The sequence below is a fragment of the Ceratotherium simum genome, chromosome 9 (assembly GCF_057802395.1).
Source record: "Ceratotherium simum simum isolate JZ-2026a chromosome 9, ASM5780239v1, whole genome shotgun sequence".
NCBI classification, from domain to species: Eukaryota; Metazoa; Chordata; class Mammalia; order Perissodactyla; family Rhinocerotidae; genus Ceratotherium; species Ceratotherium simum.
The window spans coordinates 22,089,105-22,113,721 of NC_141908.1; the positions used below are offsets into that span (position 1 = coordinate 22,089,105).

The 24,617-nt window shown below is 39.4% G+C and overlaps 1 protein-coding gene and 1 long non-coding RNA gene across 4 annotated transcripts in view; one reads left to right on the forward strand and one right to left on the reverse strand.

The window, feature by feature from the left end:
* The window catches only part of NXPH2 (neurexophilin 2), a 111,642-nt gene that overhangs the window by 81,312 nt on the left and 5,713 nt on the right, over nucleotides 1–24,617 (reverse strand). The window lies entirely within an intron of this gene.
* On the forward strand, nucleotides 1,932–23,017 carry LOC147916251 (uncharacterized). Of its 3 annotated transcripts, none has more exons than XR_015553176.1 (4): nucleotides 1,932–2,087; nucleotides 9,908–10,022; nucleotides 11,797–12,050; nucleotides 22,536–23,017. It is a non-coding gene; the product is annotated as an uncharacterized LOC147916251 (long non-coding RNA). The 3 variants fall into 3 exon arrangements; XR_015553175.1 differs by lacking the exon at nucleotides 22,536–23,017 and adding an exon at nucleotides 11,277–11,424 and having other exon boundaries at nucleotides 11,797–15,174; XR_015553174.1 differs by lacking the exon at nucleotides 22,536–23,017 and having other exon boundaries at nucleotides 11,797–15,174.

The following is a 24,617-nucleotide window of genomic DNA, read 5'->3' on the forward strand; positions in this document are numbered from 1 at the left end:
TGCTGTGCTGACATGAAGCAACAGGTGGGCCTGTAATCGCTGCACCTTCCCTCGGATCCTCCTCTACCTCTCTCCTCCTGGGCCAGGTGTGTGTGTTTGGCTCTGTGCCGAAGAGCCCTGGCTTCTGTGGGATACCCTCGTCACAAAGGTCAGAGTTCACGAGGGCTGACATAGGTTTCAGTCCACAATTCTGGGGCTGCAGCTCACGATTGCTGGTTCTAGTCTGCTTGTGATCTCGTCTTCCTGACTGCCTGTCCTGTGGACTTCAAGTTCCAGCATCCGATGCAGAGATATTAGCCTTACAGAAACGCTTAACCAGCCCCCAAACTGCATATGGCCAAGTCCCCATAATAAATCTATTTATGTGTATATATGTATGTGTGTATACACACACACACACACACACACACGAATGGATGGATATATATGTGTATACATATGTGTATATATGTCTGTCTATCTATCTGATCTCCCATTGGTTCTGCTTGCCTAGCTGAACCCTGAGTAATACACACCAATGAACTTTCTCCCAGAATCATGTTTATGAGTGACAGGAGTGGCGCCCCAAGGTGTACTATTGTTACAATGTGGCTTTCAACAAGCTGTGTGATGAGAGAAAGGAGAGGCACAAGGATGAATCAGGCATGAGTCTGTTTGACGCTGAGATAGACTCAAGTTTTTAGGGAAATTTCTATCTCCTAAATCCACAGACTAAATCTCATAAAAGAGGCCAAAATCCTTTTAAGACAGAGAACTCCAGAAAAATGAAAAATCATAATTGAATAAGACTGTACCTCTTTTGAAAAAGCTGGTTGCTGCTTTTAAATATTATCACCTGGGTTCTATCTACAATAATATTAAATGTTATTACCAGGAGCTATCCAGGGACCTAGGAGTCCTCTGCTTGAAATATGCTCTAACCCAAAGGACCATATTCCTCTCTCCTTGTGAAATTACTAAGAATCACAGAATTTTAGGTCTGAGCATAACTTTAAAGTTCATATAATATTTACAGGGAAGAACACTGAGGTTTAGTGATGTACTTGCTCAGAGTCACACAGCTAGTCAACATGAAGAGTTCAATTTTCAAGTTCAATTTCGTGCCCCAGTCCAGAGTTCCCTACACAATACTGTTTCTGAGCCTGACTCCGGTCTCCACCTAATCGAGCCCTGTGAACTCCAAATAAGTCAAATAAGCCTTCTGCCTGAAACATGCCCTGCCCACTATCAAATGTCCTAGGTGTAAGTTATATACTTTCATTTGCAAATTCCAGTTCTCAAAATGGAAAGACTTATAATTAGAGACTGTGGACTTGTAGATCTATTTCTCTGACTAGTTTACCACGTCTGGAGAATTCCGAAGTCAACAGACTTAGCTTACACCAGTTGTACTCCACCAAAAAACACCAGCAAAAAGTTCACCCAAAAGTGTTTCCAGAACATTCCATTCTTAGTCTCCCATTCTGAGGGGATAAGAGCTAGTTCAGTTCTTACAATCACAATACATTTATGTCAAGACAGTGTTTCCTCTGGCTACCTTAAAAGACACAGAACTCACCACTTCAAGTCCTGAGACACTTTGTGGTCACCACTTAAAGTTATAAAGCAACTTATGGTCATATATGCTAGGAGAGGAAGAGACTGCCATTTGAAACTCCTTGTAACTCCTTCTAAACCCCATAAGACTCTGGTGCATGGTCGTTAAGGACTGTGGAAATTAATAAACAGAAACCTCATTAAAATGGAGTCAGGAGACCAGAAGGGGGAGCTCTCCCACCCTATGTCAATAGCAGAGCCCAAAAGGAAGAAGAAAGACTTCCTCTTCTTGACCAGCAAGAAGCTCAGCCAATGAAAAGTCACTACATCTCAAACTCTTTGTTTACAACAGTCCTCCCAACTTCCTCTCCGTTTCTGCTGGGGACTTGCATGTGGCTCACCATGGTTGCAGACCCCAAATTGCTATTCTTTGCTGATCCCGAATAAACCCATTTTTGCTGGAGAGATAACTGGCTGTCTGTTTGTTTAAGGTCAACATTTTGGTGGCCCATATGAAGATGCAGAGAACACCCCTGATGATTCTGAGGCTGGTAAGCAATTGGGTGCGGTACCCACAAAAGAGCCCATTGAGCTCACTGATTTTCTCATCAACCCTGGAGTTAGAGGGTAAATCTTTCTCATGGATCTGAGCTTCCACTCTCGCTGTATTTTGAGGCTCTCCAGGCTCTGTTCAGGATCTATTTTAAGGCCTGATCCTTTTCTGGTTAAGGCCTTGTTTTGTCTGTGAGTACTCGGTTGGCACTTTAGCCTGACTCTTCTGAATCAGACTGTTACATTGGAACTGTGCTGTTCAGCCTTCGGCTTAACTCCTTTAGGACTGGGCTATTCCAGTGGAACTGTGCTTTCAGCCTTCAGTCTAACTCCTTCAGGAATAGGCTGTTATTAGAACTTTGTTGTTTAGCTGTCAGCCTAACTCCTTCAGGATTAGGCTATTCCCTTAGAACTGTGCTGGTATTAAGCCTGCAGGCTGTTTGAGCTATTCAAGCTGTTTGAGTTGCAAGCTGTTCAAGCTGTGTAGGCTGTTTGAAAATTATTCTTTTACTCTAGAGAACAACCTCTGAGAAATGAGATCTCAGTTATCTAAATATTTTGAAGTCACCCCCCACCCGGGAGCCCAGCCAATTTTATGTTTAAAAACTGTGGCCCTTCTTCTTGTGCATTTCTAACTAAGTGGACTGACTGAACCAAAGGCAATTTAGAATATCAATGGCCATTATGGGGCACTTTCGAACTCCCCAAACTTACTTTTCTTAGAACCAAATTGGACAATCATAGCTCTGTAATTTCCAAAATTGAATGGAATGCCTATTTCGATTGGTATTTTGAGGCTTCCAAATGTTATCAGAAGTGTAAGATTGCCTCTTTGAAAAATAAAATTTTAAGATTAACTGAGGCAAACAAACAATTAAAAAAAGATAAAATGGTTCCCAACGCCTCATGTTCCTCTTCTCAGGCTTCTTTGTCTCAGGCTCTGCTTCTAGTGCCATCATGTTCCTTTCCCCTGGCTCCTCATGCTCACGCCCTGCCTCTGGCGCCATCTTCCTCCTTCCCTTCTATATCCTCTACACCTCCTCTATACCCTCAGTTTCCCCATACTAACTCTCTCACCGAACTTCCCCTTTTCCCTGAACCTCTACTTGCACCCTCTTCCTCTGAACCTATCAAAACCTGTCCCTTTAAAATTAAGCCTTCTGAGGATCCAAAGGCTAAACCCTTTATTTCTTATATTTCCTGGACTGAAGCCGAACTGTGAGCCATAGTCAAAGATTTTCCTAAAGTAACTGAAGATCCTCAGATTTGCTGAGGCATGTAATACAGTCATTCAAATTTATCAACCTGGTTTTTCTGACTTATATCAGCTAATTCATTCGCTTGTCGGTGAAGGCCAGGCCCAGCATTGGATGAAAACTGCTAACTGGGAAAACCCTGAAAGATCTCTAGAATTACAACCAGGAGACCAACCGGCTGACAAGCCTCAGGCAATCTCTAGATGACTTCATCAGGCAATTCGTAGGGCTTTCCCAAAGCCTGTTGATTGGAACAAAATTCAGGCTTGTGCAGAAAAACCTGACAAACCTGTTCATGAGTATTACAATCAACTTCAGATTGTTCTTAAAGAAAATGCTGGTCTTCCTTCAGATTTGGTCATGCCCAGGTAGCTTTTAACTCTGTTTACTAATGAGCTGAACCAAAACATTTCCCTTCTAGTAAAAAGGACCAGGATGGAATGGGAAACTGTGTCTACTCCAGATTTAGTTAATCTGGCAAACCAACTCTCTTGAACTCTAGATGAGTCACCGAAAAGAAAGACTGCTAAAATTCTTAATCTTTAACTCCAGCGAATGAAGGCCCCTAAACAAAACCAAAAAACTTCCCAGTTTCTGCTATTATTGTAAAGAACCAGGACACTGGAAAAGATTATTACAACTTTAAGTACTTCAAGCGCCTTCAGCCCTCTAACCAGTCTTTCCAAGGTCCTTCAAATTCCCAATTACCGGGCTTCAAGGAACTATAGGGGCTCTTCCCAATCCTCTCTCTTAATTGGCCTGGAGAAGCATTTCTCCAGATTGGAGATGAATCTCTCTGTGTCCTAATTGACACTGGAGCCACACTGTCAGTGCTCAACCCCACTACTATAAAGCAGCCCCTGCTCTGGAGTACTAAAACAGTTCAAAGAGTGGGCATCTCTAATAAACCTCAAAACGTTCCTGTCTCTGAACCTATTCCCTTTTGTTTAGGTCCTTTGAGAGACACACACTCTTTTCTCCTTAGTTCCTCTGTCCCTGTTCAATTATTGGGCCAAGACTTCTTAGAAAAGTGTCATGCCAAAATTTCTTTCTCCTAAACGGGGAAATAATCTAGAATTTGACAGTAGCCATGGAAACAGCCAACCAGGTGAATTCAATGACCTTTGACATTTTTTTTTTGCTCCGTCTCTGATGGTACTAGAGCTGATTCTGGAAACACTGATTATTTGTCCCTAATGAGTCAGCTACAACCCTCCTTACGGGCAAAATCTTCAACTGATATTGGTAAAATTCACAGTGCCCCTCCCATCAAGATTGAAATAGATCCTGCAAAACCTCTGTCCAGAATTAATCAATATCCTATAAGTGAAAAAGGCCTTCAAGGTATAAAGCCCATAATAGAAGATTACAAGGCTCAAGGCTTCATTATCCCTTCACTAGTCCCTGTAATACTCCTATTTTACCTGTGAGAAAACCCAAGGGTCAATGGTGGAGGCTTGTGCTGGACCTCTGAGCAATAAACAACATTATTATCCCTCAACACCCTGTTGTTCCTAATCCTCATACACTACTAACATCCATGCTCACTGGGAGCAAATTCTTTACTGTAATTGATTCATGCAGTGCATTCTTTAGCATTCCAGTTGATGAAGCTAGCCAATACCTTTTCTTCCTCACTTGGGAAGAAAAACAGTTCACCTGGGCAGTAATGCCTCAGGGTTTTATAGAGAGTCCTTATTTCTCACAAATCCTGAAGGCTGATCTGGATGATATAAAGTTCCCTAGGGGTTCAACTTTGTTACAATATATGAATGATTTACTTCTTTGCTCCTCCCTCCTAAGTAGCCTCACAGAAGACAGCATCCACTTGCTAAAGCTTTTAACCTTAAAGGGACAGAAGGTCACCAAGGAGAAATTGCAGTTTGCTCAAACTCTTGGGGCATCTTATATCAGAACAAGGGCTACACCTAGATCCAGATGGGCTTCATGGTGTCCTAAATTTCCCCAAACTGAAAACTAAGGGCTAACTGCAAGATTTTCTCGGGCTAGCTGGTTATTGCCAAAATTGGATTCCAAATTTCTCTCTTATGGCCAAACCTCTGTATGTTTCACTAAAGAACAATAACCCTAACCCAATTTAATGAGAAGAAGTGGATGACATAGCCTTTAAGGCCTTAGAGGAGAGTGTGATGAACTCACCTGTCCTTGGATATCCCAATTATCAGATTCCCTTTTTCCTTTGTATATGAAAAAGAAGGGAATGTCCTTGAGGTACTCACCCAAAAACACGGGGACCACCATGGACTCATAGGGTATTATACCCAGCAACTGGACTATATCCCTTGTGGCATGGGGATACTCCCCTTGCCTTAGAGCCATCACTGCCACTGCCCTTTTGGTTAAGGCCACTGAGAAAATGGTTGTGGGATCCCCTTTAACCATTTTGTAGAACCATTACTTCTCATGCAGTAGAAGCCCTCCTGAATTTTCATCACACTCAACAATTTTCAGTCAGCCATTTCACCTCCTATGAAAGTTTTTTGTTAACTGCTCCTCACATAATTCATTACGCTGGAATAACCTTAACCCTGCTACTCTACTCCCCTGTCACTGATGAAGTCCCTCACGACTGCTTAATGCAGACGGATCACCTCATGACTCCTCAAGATGATCTGCAGGCAACTCTTTGAGTAACACCAACTTCTCCTGGTTCATTGATGGTTCTTATTTTAAAGGCGACAATAGCAAATACTGTGCTGGTTATGATATTGCAACTCCTTTTGATATTGTTGAGGCAGCACCTTTACCTGTGGCTGCTTCGGACCAACAGGCTGAATTATACGCTCTTATGTGTGCTTGTATTTTAGCCAAGGGCAAAACTGTCAATATTTATATGCTTTCGGAGTAGCTCACGATTTTGAAATGCTGTGGAAGCAATGTGGCTTCCTTATTCCAGTGGAAATAAAATTAAAAATGGCTCCTTTGTTCAGAAATTATTAGATGCTATACTTTTACCTGACGCTTCAGCTTTAATTAAGATCCCAGGGCATTAGAAACTTGACTCTTTGGAGGCTAAAGGAAATCACCTTGATGACACTTTTGCAAGGAATGCTGCGCTTAAAGGAACCAACGGCAGCCAAGCCTCTGTCATGGTCCAAAGGGATATTTCCCCAAATGATAACATAGAAAAACTGACTGAAGAATCCCAACAATTGGCCTCAGAAAAGGAAAAACAAGATTGGGAAATTCAACAATTGTTGGTTTGATAAAAAGAGAAAGCTCTGGTTCAGGCCAAATAACAACCGAGTCTTACCGGAGACTCTAAAATTCCCACTTCTAACTGCTCTGCTGTACATGCATTTAACCATTGGTCTACTGAAAAAATGATAGCACTCATGAATCAATATTGGTGGGGAAATATTAACAAGGCCCCCCAAAGTGCCTACCTCACTTGCCCCACTTTTCTAAAATAGAAACACGGGAAGCCTGTTCGTACTGACCCTGGACATTTTAAACCGGCTAACAGACCATTTGAGGTTCAGCAAATGGATTTCATACAACTTCCCCCATCTCGTGGATATAAATACGTGTTAGTCATGGTCTGTATGTTTTCTTACTGGACTGAAGCCTTCGTTTACAGTCAGGCTACTGCCTCTTCTGTGACTAAAGTCCTTTTGAAAAAGATGATCCATACCTGGGGAACTCCTCTGGAGTTTCATAGTGATCGAGGACCCCATTTTACTGGGCAGGTACTTTGACAAGTCTCTGCTGTTTGGCCAGTTTTACAACACTTTCGCTGAGCTTACCACTCTTAATCTCTGATTTAGTTGAATGCACTAATGGCATTATTAAGACTCAATTGGCAAAATTTTTAGAGACCCTCCAAATACCTTGGCCAAAAGCACTGCCGTTGATCCTTCTAAATCTCAGATCCACCCTCTCTGGAACTCATAAACTCTCACCCTTTGAGACAGTCACAGGATGCACAGTGCATTTGGCTCCTGCCTCTTTTGACCCACAGCTGATAAAGGAGACATACTCCAATGTTGCAAAGGCCTAACTGCTTCTATTAAAAATAACCATGTTTTGGTAGAACAATCTTCCCACAGAGTGCTCCAGGGAGATGACTACCTTAAGCATCACAACTTGCAATCTGGAGATTTCATCTATTGGAAAAGAAACTACCAGAAAGACTCTCTTCAACCTCGCTGGAAAGGCCCCTATTAGGTACTGCTAACTAACCCTTGTGCCACAAAACTTCAGGCAATGGACTCTTGGATTCATGTCACACACCTAAAGAATGCACCCAACCCAGACTGGATCTGCACATCATCTGGTGACTTAAAAGTAAAGATTTCCCAGAGTTGAAGCAGACGGGATCTGATGAGACAGCTTTCCCAAGTTGTCCGGACCAGGCCTGTTGGAAGTTTGTCTGCCAAACCTTTGATGATGACATAACATATCCAATGCCTTTGATCTTACTAACATATGGACTTGAGAAAAGAATGGTGCCTGAGAGTTCTCCCTTCTACCCCTTCTTGTTACTTAAATGTGGCCACAGTAGGTTTCTGATCTGTGCACTTTCCCTCCGACATGTGGCACGACACCCAGAAGAGGTCCTTCCTGGCATCGAAGGACAAAAGTCTGCTAAAACTGGAAAAATCTGACTCTTGATCAGCAATGCTTTCAGAGAAAGATCTCAATCAAAAGGGGAAAATGTGGAAATTAATAAACAGAAACCTCAGCAAAATGGAGTTGGAAAGCCAAAAGGGGGAGCTCTCATGCCCCACGTTGATAGCAGAGGCCAACAGAAAAGAGAAAGACATCCCCTTCTTGACCTGTGTGAAACTCAGCCAATGAGAGACTGTCACAATTCAGCCAATCAACAGCCACTATACATGGAACTTTCAATTCCTTCAATGGACTCTTTCTTTACAATAGCCCTACCAACTTCCCCTTCCCCTCTATAAAAGCATTTCTCTTCCCTTTTCTATGGGGACTTGCACGTTGCTCACCATGGCTGCACACCCCAAATTGCAATTCTTTGCTGATCCTGAATAAACCCATTTTTCCTGGAGAAATAACTGGCTATTTGTTTAAGATCAAAAGGAGATTTTTCTTTCTTACTTTTTTTTTAACTAATATGTTCCTTTCATAATGGTTCACAACTGTCTTTGATAATGGCTTTTTTTATTAAGGTGGCACATTTCACAAAATATTTTAGTATCCTTATCAGTTAGGGTACTATGTGGTTTCAAATAACAAAAGCTTAAATACCACAGTGGCTTAAATAGGCTGGGACTCACGAAACAAGAAGTCCTGAGACAGGCAGGCTAGGGCTGGCACAGACACTCGACAAAACCACAAGAGACCCAGGCTTTGTCATCATTCCTCTCTGCCATCCTCCAGATGTAGCCATCTGCCCATGCTTGCTGCCTCATGTTCACAGGATGGCTGCTGCATCCTCTAGTTACAAGTCTATAATCCAGGTGGGAAGGTAGAAAAGGGGACAAAGTGCCAAAGGGCAAAAGGCATTCCAGCCAAATTTATCCTTATTTTATTCAAAAAAGCAAAAGGTTTCCTGGAGGTAGCACTCAGCAAATTTCTACTCATATGCCATTGGCCATACCTATGTCTCATACACCACCTTGTGCTAGAATGTTACAAAGAACAAAGAGGTTGTAGATGGTTATTGTGGCAGCTAGCCAAAAGCGTCTGCCTCAGACTCCTATGCCACTATTCTATAAAGTGTTTACGTTAACCATCATTCTGAAAAAGGCTTCAAATTCACAGTGTATTCTAAAACTTTTTTTTCCCCAAATCAAAAAGTTAAAACTTACCCACAATTTGTTCATTCTCAAAGACAACTGGGGAAATTAACAAACCCAAACCCTACATTGGACCAGTACCCATATATGTAAGTGACACAGCAGTAATATAAATGGGCTATCCACTCCCCAACCACTAGTGGGCAATAATAAACTCACCCACAAACTATTCTCCTTTTTTCCCTATTGCATATTCTTAGTAGGTCCCCATACTCAATATCTGCTAAAGTTTTAAGAGCACTCTGCCTGGCTCTTTGAAGCAGAAAGAACTCTGTTAGGAATGTGCTTACCAATGGTGACATCCTGAGAAGTTTTACAGAGAGAGTATGAGGAACCACATCTCGGCCACTGCACAAAAGTCCCTACTTTGGAGAAATGCCATCAGGATCCTCAGGTAATGGTCTGTCATTAAAAGCTATAATGTCCCTAGAGGAATATTTTCTAAAACAAAGTAGAATCAGCTCTCTTTAGGCTAGCGTTTCTCAAATCGTCTCGAAAACCTGCATTAGAAGCCCTTCAGGTGTTGCTTAAAATTCAGGATCCTGGGCCTGCCTTAAATACCTGGTGTCCATCTCCTGAGCAGCGGCCCAAAAACCTGCACTTTTAGCAATCTTCCCAGGCTGTTAGGTACTAAAAGTTGAGAACTAGTTTCTTAGATTAATATACCAGACTCATGGACTGAGTGGACAGGCTGACAGAGTTCTCAGTCAGACCAGACGTGGACCTTCTTTCTGAAACCAAATGGTGGAGAATAATAATTTCAATTCTTTACAGGAACCAAGCTCAGGACAAAGACCCAAGCTCCCTTTGCCAAGCCAATATCCAGGGCAAGAGCAGCCACCTGACCAAATCAGGCTCTGCACATAGAAGCCTCCAATACCGCTGCCAGGTAAACGTCTATCCTAAGGGGATTTTCAGGGTGCTGGAGCTAGCTCTACCTGAAGCCAGAGATCCATAAAGGTCTAAAGCTTTTGTCTTTGTTCCTGACCTACTGCTGTCATCTGCCCCAACCCTCCTCTCCATCTGAGCCTATCCAGGCCATTGCAGTCTTCCCTGCCTGTGCTCTGCTTAAGCTCAATTATTTATTTCACCAGAGCAGTCTCTAAAATGTTCTCTGGTTGCCCATGGCTAACTCCTATGCCAAACATTTTCTCTGATCTGTATTACCTGGTCTCACCAATCACCTACGGCTGTCAACTGCTCTAGCGATAGGGCAACCTTGACACCGAGTTTCTTGGCCAGGTCCCCAGTAGTCAGGGGCCACAGTACGCTCCCCGTCACATTTATGCATCAGAGCCTTTCCATGTTATGTGGTTGTATTTCTTTATAGTTTTGAAATTTCTGTGATTTACTAATACATCTGCTGTGCCTCCTGTTGGTTTTCAGCAAGAAGCAGAAGCATGTTCTGTGGCAGAGAAATGAGTGCTATTCTGAGACAGCATGTTGGAAATCTGAAGGGGGTTTCCTGTGCCATTTGAAGCTGAGAAAGGAGGATCCTGGCTTGGGCTTTAGTACCCAAGTACATCTTCCTCCACCCCCAAAGTTCACTAAAATAAAGTTGGAAAAGTGGTTTTCCGGCCGCTTGCAGATATAAGAATATTTAACTTTCAAAGATTCTGATTGAAGTACATATCTAAAGCAAAATGCGTTTCATCGTGTGCATTCAAATGTATGTATTATCTGAAGATAAAAAAGGTGGCTGGCAGATTCAGCTAAAGAGAAACCTAGGAGCTCTGAGATTTAGAAAATTAAAAGCCAGGTGTCTAAAGCTAACCATTTAAAGTGATTGTGGGTGTTCAAAGAGGGTGTCACAGGAGTAGTGCTAAATACACAAACGTCATCACATTTCAGAGAGAATAGGGTGATAAAGGTGGAAATCCTGGATTAGGCTTGTGAAATCCAGAGTAGTATAACGGTCAGGCACAACTGAAACGTAGAGAGTTTCTTTGCTGGATTAGAGAATGATGGTACCAACAGAACTGAGAAATAGTCAGGACAACATGGGTCCCCAGAGAAGGAGCCTAGCAGGAGTTTCTGTCGGAAAGCATATTAAGCAACTTCAAAGCTGAGTGTCCGGGAGGTGGGAGAAGGGAGCAGATATTTTTTGTGAGGACAAAAATCATGACTTTTGCTTCTTTTATAGTGTACCCTCTAGCCTATCCCTGAGATATCTGGAGATGAGAGCCTTGAGCTATATGATATCATCAACAAAGTCAACTTGAGGTGATGGGAGTCCACAAGCTATGACATTTGTTACATCACCAAAGGAACCAGATCTCGTGCCAATGCTGGTACATGTCTCTCCATGATTTCACAGTTTACCCAGAAGCCTCTAGCATCTCAGAATTCTTAATAAAAACTTCAAATCTCTCATTAATAGCATTCAAAGATGACAGCTCTTTCTCTCTGCAGGCACTCATAAAATACTGTCCTTCCAGTGCAGGCATTTCATTTAATAACAACTTGGATACAGTTGCTTTTGGTTCTACATCTCCCCAATATAAATCCAAAGACAAACAAACAAATCAAAACCAAATACTACAGAAAGCATCTGCTTGATTCCTTGGTCAAATGCCTTCACTGTGTTAATTTTGTTCTACTGACTTAAATGTTATACAACATACAAGAAGCGCTTATTACACCCTATTATTTTTGTCGTGCAGAACCTGGAAGAAAAGCTGTTCCTGGATGAAAATGCAAGTATCTTCCCTGACGGCCTCTATGGGAATGCTGTGGATAAAGAGAGGACGCCTTTATCACATGGGAGCTTGTGGGCTCTGTCCTGCTTAAACCATAACTGTCTGCAGATAATACTCTTCAACTGAAAGTGGATCGGCTCCCTTATCTGCTGGAAATATGCTTGCTTAGTATAATGAGAAGAGACACCATTCCCTACAGAGTCAGATTGGTTCCTCAGGTGAGGCCACGCCTACTTACATGCACCATTTTGTTACATTACATCTACTTATATATAATGTGGGAGAGTTTGGGATACCTCGTTGTTATAAGAAAGTTACAACTTGGTAGGTAAAGTGATGATTGTTAAAACCATATCTGGTCTTTGAAATTTTCCAAGTCTCAATCATGAAATGATCACCTTAATTAACACTAAATAAAAATCTGATACATGGTGATTATAGTTCGAAAGGAGAGTAAATTAAGCTATACTAAGAAAGAGCCCTTAGTATATAAATATCAGCAAATTAAACCTATTACCTCACAAAAAAATAAATAAATGAAACAAGGAGATTAATGTAGAAAAGCGCTAAAATATCAGAATTAAAAACCAGATCAGAAATTTTGATCATCAAGTTAAAATTGTGGAATGTCTAAATACTTATTTTCATGGTATTTTTCTATCAAATGATTGACTCAACTTTAGAAATAAAATTTTTTCCTATATTAATTTTTTATTTTTCTAATTACATAAATATCAATATATTTAAAAAAGGACAACAGCATGGCATACTGTACTAGAAACACGAGTCAATAATAATGACAGGAAGAGATTATAAAACATTATAAAGTGGATGTTTGTAAATGAACATCAAATTTTATTTGTGGCTATTTGTATTTATTTCTAAAAGGGCAAACAATGAAATCAACCAGTTCCTTGGCTACTGAGAATATCCTTTCCTTGTCCTAATAGAACAAAACAGACTTGGTCTTCAGAGACTCGGACAGAGCAAACGTCGATGTATTTTAGTACGGCACTTTAACCTAGGTGTAGAAGTTTTGTCCCAAAGGATCCTTATGATGATACCATTAAGAACAAGAAAAACCAATGGCCTTTTCCCATATAAATCCAGAGTTCCAAAACAAAGGGGCTTCAGGCACACTCTGAAGGAGGTCAGTGACACTGAACCAGCAGACTAAAGGCTTAGATTTATTTTGCCATCCAAACTTCTTCCCTGTAATCCCTCACAGGTAGTTTTCCATTGGCTTTGAAGCATAGCCTATCTTACTGAGTGATTTCTCTCAACAGTTCATTCATTCTTTCATTGGAGCATTTATTGGATGCCTACTGTGTGGTTAGCTGTGGTGTTACAGAGATTGATATCCACATTCTCTATGTTCATAGATTCCACTTAAGTTAATATACAAAGATGTGCACCTGCAAATACAAGGCCATGAGATAAATGCTTTGGTGGAGGTGTGCACAGAGGGTGCAGGAGCCCAGAGAGAAGCACTTAACACAGCTTTGGAGGGGAGGTCTGCAAAAGCTGAGCAAACCTTCGTGACCTGAGGCATTCTCCCTCCGGTGTCACTGGCAGTGTAATCAGGATGGCTGCAGCTCCTTCCCGAGGGGCTGGCTTATATTCCACCCAGCAGGTGCAAGGGCTCCAACAGCATCAGAAACTCATAAAGGCAAAGGACATCTAAGAGACCACATTAGGACAGCAATGGTAAAACATCTGGCAAAGAAATTTTTAGCGCAAATACTTTCAAAAAGTATTTCCAAGGCACATGATATAAGTCATATATAATAGGACCATTCGTAGATGAATTCAAAATTAAGAACTATATATAAGGGGAGAGAAAACTTCAAGAAAATTGGGTTTAGTTCAGGTACTTGTTGCAACTGAGCTATAAATTAGCTCTGCTCTTCCTGGTAGGAAAAGTAAAAAAGGAAACAGTGAGTTGAAACTCTCATTCTTTAAATAAGGCTACTTGATTTATCAGAAAAAAAGATTGTTGTCCAGGAATAGATTCTAAGGAAAAGCTTAGCATAGTGCCAGGCCTACGCAGACACTTAAACTGTTGAATGAAGGAATGAATGAAAATATGAATGTAAGTGTTACCAAAAAATGATTTTCTGTGGCCAGTTCCTACATTAATCTTGGATGGAAGCTAGGTAAATAATGGCTTGTTTAGGCATTTGTACAGAGAGCCACAGTAGCATGATATAGGTTTATAACTTTCAAGGTAGAGACAAGACATTATTCTGCTAATGAAAAGATACCACTTTAGAGCTGGCCCCGTGGCCTAGTGGTTAAGTTCGGCAGCTCTGCTTTGGCGGCCTAGGTTTGGATCCCAGGCATGGACCTACACCACTCGTTGGCGGCCACACTGTGGCAGTGACCCACATACAAAATAGAGGAAGATTGGCACAGATGTTAGCTCAGGGACAATCTTCCTCAAGCAAAAAGAGGAAGATTGGCAACAGATATTAGCTCAGGGTGAATCTTCCTCAGCAAACAAAAGATACCACTTTGACGCAGTGGGGAAAGTTTAGTAAGAGGGTGTTACCTGTGTGCAGGTATGTGTGGATGTATAAAGGCAGGAGCAGGAAGGCGCTGGCCTGCCCAGTGTGTCCGTAACACATTCACTCTGAAGGCTACAGGAGCCTATGCCAAGGCTCATCCTGCACGATGTAAAGGCATAGAGCGACAGCCCAGCTGTGGTCCACTGTGGCTCTCACTTTATCCCAGTAAGTAAGGTCATTATTTATGCATAGCTATAATTTCATTAAAATATATTATATTTCAAATTTTAACACCAAGAGGGATTCTGTTTACTTTTTTATCACCATGTTTATCTCTGGGGGACAAGATGCAACTCTCACAGTATAGTTTCATAGCTACATTTTTTTAAAATGAGAATTACCTTAAAGGAGAAACTTAATTAAAAATGCATTTCAATGTGGAAGAAAGTGATTCATACCATTTATTAAAATAGAGTAATTCACAGTTTACATTTCAGTGAACTTGAAAATACCCAATTTTTAAATAAAAAGGAAATGCATTCTAGCTCTTTAGAGTTCAATTTAATAGTTTTTAACAGTTTTAAGCTACTTTTTAAAATCTCAAAAAACACAGGATCAAATTTTACACTCAATAGTGCTGCTCTCCAGTTTTGATATCCGTAAGATAATCTGGGTTTGTGATAAACTCTTTGAAGAATGTAATCCCACTATATTTTAATTGTAGCAAATATGCATGTCGAGTGTGATTTAGTTCACATTTTTATTAACCAACTATTATTTATGACTATCATTTTCTGTTTTATAAGCTGTCTTCTACAAAAAATTTTTTTCTCATTACTGCATTCTAAAATATGGAAATTTGAAGGCTTTACTAAAACTCTCTGAGCCAGCCCTAACAACTGGTAAGATCTGTACCTGAGGCAAAATGAAATGTGTGAATCTCTACCAGAGTGGGAAATCTTATCCAGGAGAAGAATATAGGGGGATCACTCACTGATCATTCATTTCCCTTAAAAAGGAAAATCTGTCAAATAGAGATGTGTGCACTGGGCACAGTACCTGGCAGAGTTGGCATTCAAAAAATATTGGTTGAATTGAACTGAACTGAAGGAAATTTGCCTGAGATGGAAAAAAGGGTTAAGAAAGAAACGAGGTCTATGCAAAATGCTGTCCCATTCCCAACAGTTCAAAGACAAAGCACTGGATCAAACTAACTGGGAGAGGCCAAAATTCAGCTGTGGTTCAGCTTCTCACAGCCAGGAATCCCCTACAGCGGTGGTTCTCAATCTGGGTATGTTTGCTCCCCAGGGGACATCCGTCAATATCCGGAAACATTTTTGGTTATCACAACTGGGAGAGTGTGCTACTGGCATCTGTGGGTAGAGACCAGGAATGCTGCTAAATGCCCTACACAGAGGCACAGGACATCCCCTTTTCCCCTACCCCTATCCGCAACACAAGTAATTATTCAGCCCAAGATGTCAACAGTGCTGAGACGGAGAAACTCTACCCTATACCGTGACCCAACAGATAGCCTCTGCTTACCCATTTTTTGTTAACTTTATTGAGGTATGACTGACATACAAAAAGCTATACATATTTAATGTATACAACTCAGTGAGTTTGGAGATAAGTATGCACTCATGAAACCATCACCACAATCTATGCCATAGACATATCCATCGTCTCAGAGTGAAGATAGACTCAGGGCCTCATAAGCCTTTACAACTGCTGGGCAGCTCCTGCCACTAAAAAGACCCCTTTCATTTTGAAATTCACAGAGTAATAATATCTGTCAAAAGCACTACAGGAAAAGAAGTGCACAGATGGAAAATTACATTTTAAGGTCTAAATGCCTTTTCCAGGTGTTAATATTAAATTTATTTTTCTAATCTATTTAAATGATAGAAGAAATGAAAGCACATAGCAAATAATTAAATTTACATACTGAATTTTTGTTGGTTGTATTATTTTTAATTCGTCTGTTATTTGATAGCTTTTAAGACTTGAGGTCTATTTCTTAATTTATTAACATTCGACAGCTTCTCTTAACTTCTTACTATGAAAGATAAGGAAACTGGCAGGCTCACCTGTCTTCACCTCTTGTATTCCCTACCTCCAGATTTTTATTATATATTATTTTAGTTCATTAATATTTATTACAGTTACATTCCATTCTTAAACTATACTTAAACCATTCATGCTTTGTGTATAAGTCCATTTCAAACACAGCAAACTAATAAATAGCATTTATAAAACTGAAATGATTTAAATAGAATTCCTTGTTAGAGCCACAGTGTGACTGAACCACAGATAAGGAAATGGAACCCCACACCTTCCCAGGCTCGGAGGCTAACGGATCCTTCTCTAGCTTCCTTCACCTCTTCAGACTCCACTGTATCCCACATCATTCCCTTGTCCTATATTCTTTCTTGTTTGCTGAAGTACCTCTTTGAGGATTTTTCCATATGGAGTGAGTGGTAACTCCCCTGAGATCCTTACATGTCCCAAATGTCATCCTAAATTTTCTCTGATTTTCTCTTCCTTTTCTTCCTCCTCCTTTCTCCTTCATATTTAATTGATAATTTGAACATCGGTTCAATATCCCTTTCCCCTCAGAACTTTGAAGGCATTATTCCATTGCTTCTAATAACCAGTGTGGTTAATGAAACATGTGCTTCTTTTGTCAGTAATCTTGTTTCTCTGAAAGCTCTTAGGATTTTCTATTTTTTCCTTCAAGTTCAGAAATTTCACCAGGATGTTTTTTGTTTTTGTTTTTTTTTTTTAAATCAGCCCATTCAACCCTGTTTCTTTGACTATGTTTCCTGTCCTCACAGCCTCTGTTACCTGTTTCTGGGGCTCCTCACTGGATTTTCTGCATTTATCCTCTGTGTCTCTTCACTGTTCTCTCCTATTTCTCATTTTTGGTCTTTTGGCTCTGTCTTGGCAGATTTCCGTGACTTCACCTTCTAGTTCACCAGCGTGGTCTTTAGCCCCGTTCTTTTCCATCTTTTGCCCAACTTTTTGATTTGGTCAGTTATATATTTCACTTCCAAGGATTCTTTCTCATTACCCAGTTGATCTTTCTTCATAGAAGCTGCTTTTATTTTCAGGATGCGACATCTTCTTGAATCTCTGTGACATCTTCTTGAATCTCTGAGAATATTTAGAAATCTTTAAAATTGAAATCTGTCCCCTGTATTATTTATTTCCTCCAAGGTAGGTTCTGTTCATTTCTCTTTGTCCTTCTTTTTCTTTTGCAAATGATTACTCTTAAATATCTGGTGATCTTTGGTTGTCTGTGTCTATTTATGGGTGAAAGACCATGATGACTGGTATGAAGAGCTGGAACGGGTCTTCTCTGCAGGTGTCTGGGTCTCTTCCTCTAACAGAGAGCTCTTCCTTAAGTGGGAGTGCTGATCACAAGTTCTCTAATGGAAGCATACAGTATTGATTCCCTGGGATGTGTGCAACTGTTCATCAAAATGTTCCACCCTTCTCAAGCCAAGGCATGTGACCCAAGCTAACCAGGCTCTCTCAACCAGAACACAACATCTTAAATGAAGTGAAACAAGGACTGGAGAAAAAAAAGATTGACATTTATTCATCATCTTAGCTAATTGATATTTTCCTGATATCTAGATCCCTGATTCTGCTTTAGACATGCCTGGTTCCCCAACTTTTCCTGTAAGCTTTTCCTGTAAGAATTTCTTCTCTGCTTAAGTTTGTCAGAGTCAGTTTCTGTTGCTTGCACACAAAGGACCTAAGCTGTTCAGATGGAAAGGAAAACTGACCTTTGTTAAGCTAATCCCAGGTACGAGGCATTTTACGTTTTTGTATATAATCATCATAACCCTATGAGAAAGCTTATAATTACCATTATTTTATAAGGACAGAAACTGAAATTACATAGACTTATTGGCTTGTCCAAGACACCAGAGAAAGCACTGGAATCCAAGTCAGTCTGACATCAAAACCTATGCTTTCCTTTTGCTCTGAAGTGTTCATGGAGTATTAAGGATACAGACTTGCAGTTAAGAAAATGTAATGAATATTGGATGAGAGATTTAAGGCTGGAAAACCAGAAAGAGAAATTCAGACTCAACGTGTTAAGAAAACGGGAGTCACAATCTCATTCTTAATCGTGGAGTGGCACAGTAAATCAAAGGAGAATTTAAGAAAGATGATCCTGTGACATGTGGAATGAATTTAGAAGGCTCATGTTGGAATAAAGTAGACCAGCTAGGAGACTGCCATAGTGATGAAATGGCAGCAGGTGGAGAGAAAGAGACAGTTTACAGAGGGATTTGGAAGGAAATTTCATAGGATTTTGTGACTGAATGGATATTGTAAGGGATGAAGAAAGATGAGCCAAAAGTGACTAGAAGATTTCTAGTCACAATGAGGAACGCTGAGGGAATGTATTTACCTTGCCTCACTCTCAAATTCCAAATGAAATGAACTAGGAATGCAAAAACAAGAATCAATGCATATTGGTGCTAGAAAGAGGAAACGGCACCAAGAGTCCACAAAATTTGAGAATCTCTAGAAGATATAAAGAAGAGTGAATCATGGGCCGGCCTCGTGGCTTAGCGGTTGGGTGCTCGCGCTCCGCTGCTGGCGGCCCGGGGTTCGGATCCCGGGCGCGCACCGACGCACCGCTTCTCTGGCCATGCTGGGGCCGCATCCCACGTACAGCAACTAGAAGGATGTGCAGCTGTGACATACCACTATCTACTGGGGCTTTGGGGGAAAAAATAAATAAATAAAATTATTTAAAAAAAAAAAAAAAAAGAAGAGTGAATCAGAATAATGGAAGAGTAAGTGTGCTGAGCAGCCGGTAACCAAGCAAGGGCAAACGAGAACAGCACCTGAGCAGGAAACCGGGGTTTACCTTCCCCCCCAGAGTACCCCTTTCCCACCACCAAGCTTGGTGCAGGAGGAGCTGGGAGCACAAGGAGGTATTAGGGCAGCTACATGGAGCAGAAAGAGGGATGGAGTTTTCTGCACGCTCACCCCTTAACCCGAGTCTTCATTCAGCTTGGACCGCTTAGCAAATTAACTATGAAATCTGCCACAGAAGGCCTCTATTTACACTGGCAGACCTAAAGAGAGAATGAAGGCAGTGCCCTAGCCACGAGTGTTCCAAAACAACTAATTCAAACTTGGGGAAAAAATAGGGTGTAAATTCACAGGTATGGAGGAGATTTCTAAAAATTAAGGTTAACAGAATATATAATTTTATGAAATAAATTTAAAGACACACAAAAAATGCATTTATTTTGCAAAATGCAAAATTAATAAAAGGGATTCCATAAGAGTTGGAAAAAAACCTGAACGGATAAGTAGCCATAAAAGAAATGAAAAACTTATTAAAAAATCTCTCCTAAAACGAAAAAGCTCAAATGGATTAAAACGATTCCCAACAAACTTCCAAGGGAAAAACAATTCTCAACTATTTTAATTTCTCCCAGAACAGAGAGGAAAAAAATAGAAGTCCTCCTAATTATTATCCTAGAATAATCTTGATGCAAAACCTGACATGTTTCACTTTTGCTATATTTCACTTATGAATTTAGAATCAGTGTTCCTAAATAAAATACTAACAACATAAAAACATACATATCCATGTATTAAAATCTAGATAATTCAACTTTGTTTAAACAGCTTAATGCTAAGAAACCCATTCATAAATAAGAAACATAAACAGGTTAACATTTTTTAAATATATGATCTTTTTGAGGAATGCTAAAAACGTATTTGAAATGAACCTCGATTCTTGACATAAATGTATTTTAACATGGAATATAAAAGTACGTTCTTAACTAGATAGATTATCAGAAACTAAAAGCAAACATCATATTTAGTAAAGTTTGCATTAATGTTTGAAACATGAAAAAATACCCACTTTCACAGTAGTATTCAACAATACTCTGAAGGTTCTATCCAGTACACTAGGAGAATAAATTTTAATTTAAGAGGCATAAATGTTAAATAGAAAGAGCTAAATATAAGATTATTCACAGGTAATCTAATTGTCTATACATAAAATCCATGAGAATCAAATTAAAAATTATTAGAACTAATAATCCAGTTCAGAAATAGAATTAATTCAAACATAAATATACTAAAATAAATAGCTTTCCTATATTCCAGCAAAAAACAATTTTAAAATCCGGGCATAGGAATGGTATCCACAACAACCCCATAATATATAAAAAATCCAGGAATAATAAAATAACAATTGTGCAAGAACAATATAAAAAAGAAACTATAAAAGTTTAAAGGCTGTAGAAAAAAAGTAATTGAAAAATGGAAAATTATTTAAAAGGAAATTCACAAAATAAGAAATACAAATGGTTCTTAAATATGAAAACACACTTCACCTTCCTAATAAGTAATATACAACACATTTCAAAATGTGTTTTCCTATAATAGAGGTGTTTTCCTATAATAGACTGGCAAAGGTTAAAAGAAAAATACCACTATCCAGATAAGGATATAGGCATGCCCATACACTGAGTGGCACTGTATTTTGGTAGTCATTTAGAGAAAAATTTAAATTTATCAAAATTCATATGGTACATTCTGAACATCGAACTAGTATTTTCAATTCTAGGAATTCACTTTATAGATCTACTCACAAGTGTATTCAAAATATTCAAAACAATCAAAATATTAATTAATAAGAGACTGTAATTAATGTATGTAATGTAATTAATTAATAAATACATTATGGCACATCAATGCCATGAAATACCACGAACCCACAAAAATGTAAGTTGTCCTATATTGTATAAAAGTGGCCACAATATATTACTGTGTTAAAAACACATTACAGAAAATGTTGTGTTGATATGATAAAAGCATACATATCCATAATTTCTGAAAAGATACACACATTAAATTATTAATAGTGATTACCTCTTAGTGTGAGATGGCAGAAAGCAGGCAGGGGTGAGAATGACTACTTTAAAAATTTCTGAATATTAAAAACAACGTAAACAGAAATCTTAGAAGCAGACGCCAAGATAAGTGTCTGAGAGCAAATGATTTATAATGAAGCGCTTCCTGGGTAGTCTGGTAAGGAGTGGGGCGGCAGGTAGGGGATGAGAGGAAGCCACAGAAGTGCGTGAGTTCAGGCACAGTCCCCTTGAGGGTAGCTTCAGCCTGCTCCCACAGGGACACTCCAGGGTATTTGTTTCACCTCAGAGCAAGGGAGTGGGCTTTTCACACCCTGGCATCTGGCTCTGAGTGCTTTCTGGCAAGGTGCATCCGACACCCAGGGAATCCTCTGAGGGAGACTTATAGGGTTACAGATGCCAAGTGTTAGAATGGAAACCAAAAAGGAAGGGGGTGTTGCATAGAAATGCTAAAAAGAGATCCAAAGGGATCTGGGTGGAGAGCCAGCAACATCCACTATGATATATTACCTTTCTAATAAAAAACATATTTTCCTAAAAAGTAAGAAAAGGAGAGAGAGCAAGTATGCTATCAGCAAAGCAAAATTATATATGAATGCTCTAAAGTTCTGCATAAGTGTGAGCATCTAATAGATAGCCTCCCCCAAATACTGGCTCCTTATATTCCCACGTCCTTTAGAAAACCAGCATTAAGTGGCCCTTAATAAAAATTAAAGACTTTCTCTCTCGTCTTGTTCATTTTTTCAATCTGAAGCGGTACACATTGAGATCTTGAGAAATTAGAGAAACTCTCAAATCCTCTGCTCAGTCTAACTGGAACCACGTTACTTGGCCATCAACTTAACCCTAAAGCTATGTAAAAGCTGGAGCACTTCGCAACTAAACTCTGTGAGGCTAAATTATAAACAGAACTCCTGATTAAGGAACAGGATCCAAGAATCCATTTGTTCTGTTTAACTTGTTTGACCTTATGACAAACTTGTTTAAAACATTCCTAAAATGAATGAGTTGAGGTTTCTACCTCAGCATGGTCACTGAGCAGAATGGGACGTTTCCTAGAAATGTCCCTCAAGCCCATAGATTCTTGGTGTCAATGAGGGATCTCACAACCTTCTGCTACAAATGGATGCTTCCATGACCTAAGAGCTGGACTGGGTGGGCAATTCAAGTTTTACCTTTTGTGTGGTCTACAGTCCGTCTCTGAAATCTTCAATGCTTTTGTTTCTTTAGCTGTAAAAAGGATGCAACAACTCTTGCTCTGTTTACCTTTCAGAGCTGACGTGAAGATGAACCAAGAGATCACATACGTGAAAGAAACTTGTAAACCATGCAGTGTTTATACAAAGCCACTTGTCTGAACACAAAGACACCAGACATTAAAGAGTGGGAAGTGGTGACTTCAAGATCTGAATCCATGAATGTTGGAAGGCACTTGGTTCAGGAAGAACGTGTGTGGCTTTGGACATGTTGAATGTGAGTTGGTAGTAAAACATCCAAGTCAAAATGAACAGTAAGCTATGGAGATATGGCCGGGGGGCCTGAGCAATAGGGTAGGAACTGAGGTACGAATTTGGAAGTGATCAATATGGGGGCAACAGGTGAATCCAGGACTGTGGAAAACATGCCTTTGAAAAGGTCACCTCTCTTTTCATTTCTGTAGCCGCATTCCTTATGCTGATTCCAATTGTCTGCTGTTGGGATTATCCAAATGCAAAACTTTATTAATAAAAATTATTGTTACCATTACTACCAAATGTTAAATGGTTCTTTAGAGTCCTTATTCTCTTATTGTATACATTATCCATTCAAAATATTGTGCATATTCTCATACTCAATCAACCACTTTCACTGGATAAGTCTACACACACAAACAAGGGATAGAAATCTGGAACAGAAATCACACGGACTTTTAACAGCCATATAAATTACACATGTGGTCTCTCTCTTCAAATAATCTGGACTATTCCTTAAATTACTTACTGTCTTGAGTGAATAAATACACGTGCTATGTAACTTAAAGTAAAACTGATGAGATTTTAAAATTGTCAGTATATACAACAATGCTTGAAAAGCACAATCTTGCTTTAGACTGTAGAACTACTTTATTTGGCCCCAAACAGCAATATCACCAAGTTAAGATTCATTTTAAAGACATTTATGTTGTTTACTGAACTCCAGGACTGGTCAGTCTGTTTCAGTTGGCTTGTCTCCTAATGTTAAGACCATTACCAATTTTCTCCGTCTTTGACAGGGCTCATGTGCCAGTTCTTTGTTGGTTTTCTTTTAAAAACTTTGAACCATTTAGATCTGAACTCCTGAAACCTTTGGAGTTAGTTAAAAGTATTCCTGATTTAAATAGGTTGGATTCTATTGAGGCGTACAAAAGTCACACACTAGTTTTCTGGTTGAAGTGCAGTATTAAACTGTCATGTCGCTTATCTTAATAATTAGAATTTAACTGAGAGTCAATTTACTTTCTATTTAAATTAAAGCAATGGCTAGATGTTGGTAATTTACAATTTAAAAATGGTATACAGAGAATAAAGTCCTGAATGCACCATTTTAATTTAAATTTTATTGATTTTGTTGATTATACGTGTTACGTTAAGTGCTCATCAATTCCCTTTGCCTAGTTTCACTAAATTTTCCTTTTCCATAAGCAGGGATAACATTAATCAGTCTTGTAGTGTTTTAAATCTACTCATATTAAATATATGTATCATTTGTGATGTGGTTAACAGCATAAACTCCATGTAAAATTTATATTTAAAACAATTATGTTTGTACGTAAGACATATTTGAAATTGCACAGTAACTAAAGATGTAATTCATAAAAAGAAAAATCCAGAAATACTGTTACTATATATAAAAAAAGGAAAGAGATGTTAGAAATCATTTTTCATCCACTTTATCATTAATGATTTCATTTTACAGATGAGGGGTCTGAGGCTATTAAATGACCTTCCCAAGACACATATATACACGCGTGTGTACACACGCACTCACACTCTCAAACCAGCTCTATTTTTACTGCTGTGTCCTCAAGGTCTGCTATCAGGGTAAAGTCAGGTCAAAACAGTTAGTAAATATTTGTTGAATGTGCAATTTATTTAGAAACAGAACCCAAGTCTTTTGACACCAAATGCATTGTTCTCTCCAATACACAAATGGAAACATTTAAAATGTCCTTCTCTCTCTTGTGGTTTTATTAGGAGAATAGAATGTGATAAACTGTGTGAAAGAAACTTGAAAACAGGTAAGTATATGCAAATCTAAGACAACATTATCATCACCATAGTTTAAATTGATAAAACTTCTCAATTCTCTTACCATAGGTCCATAAATCTAAGAAAGG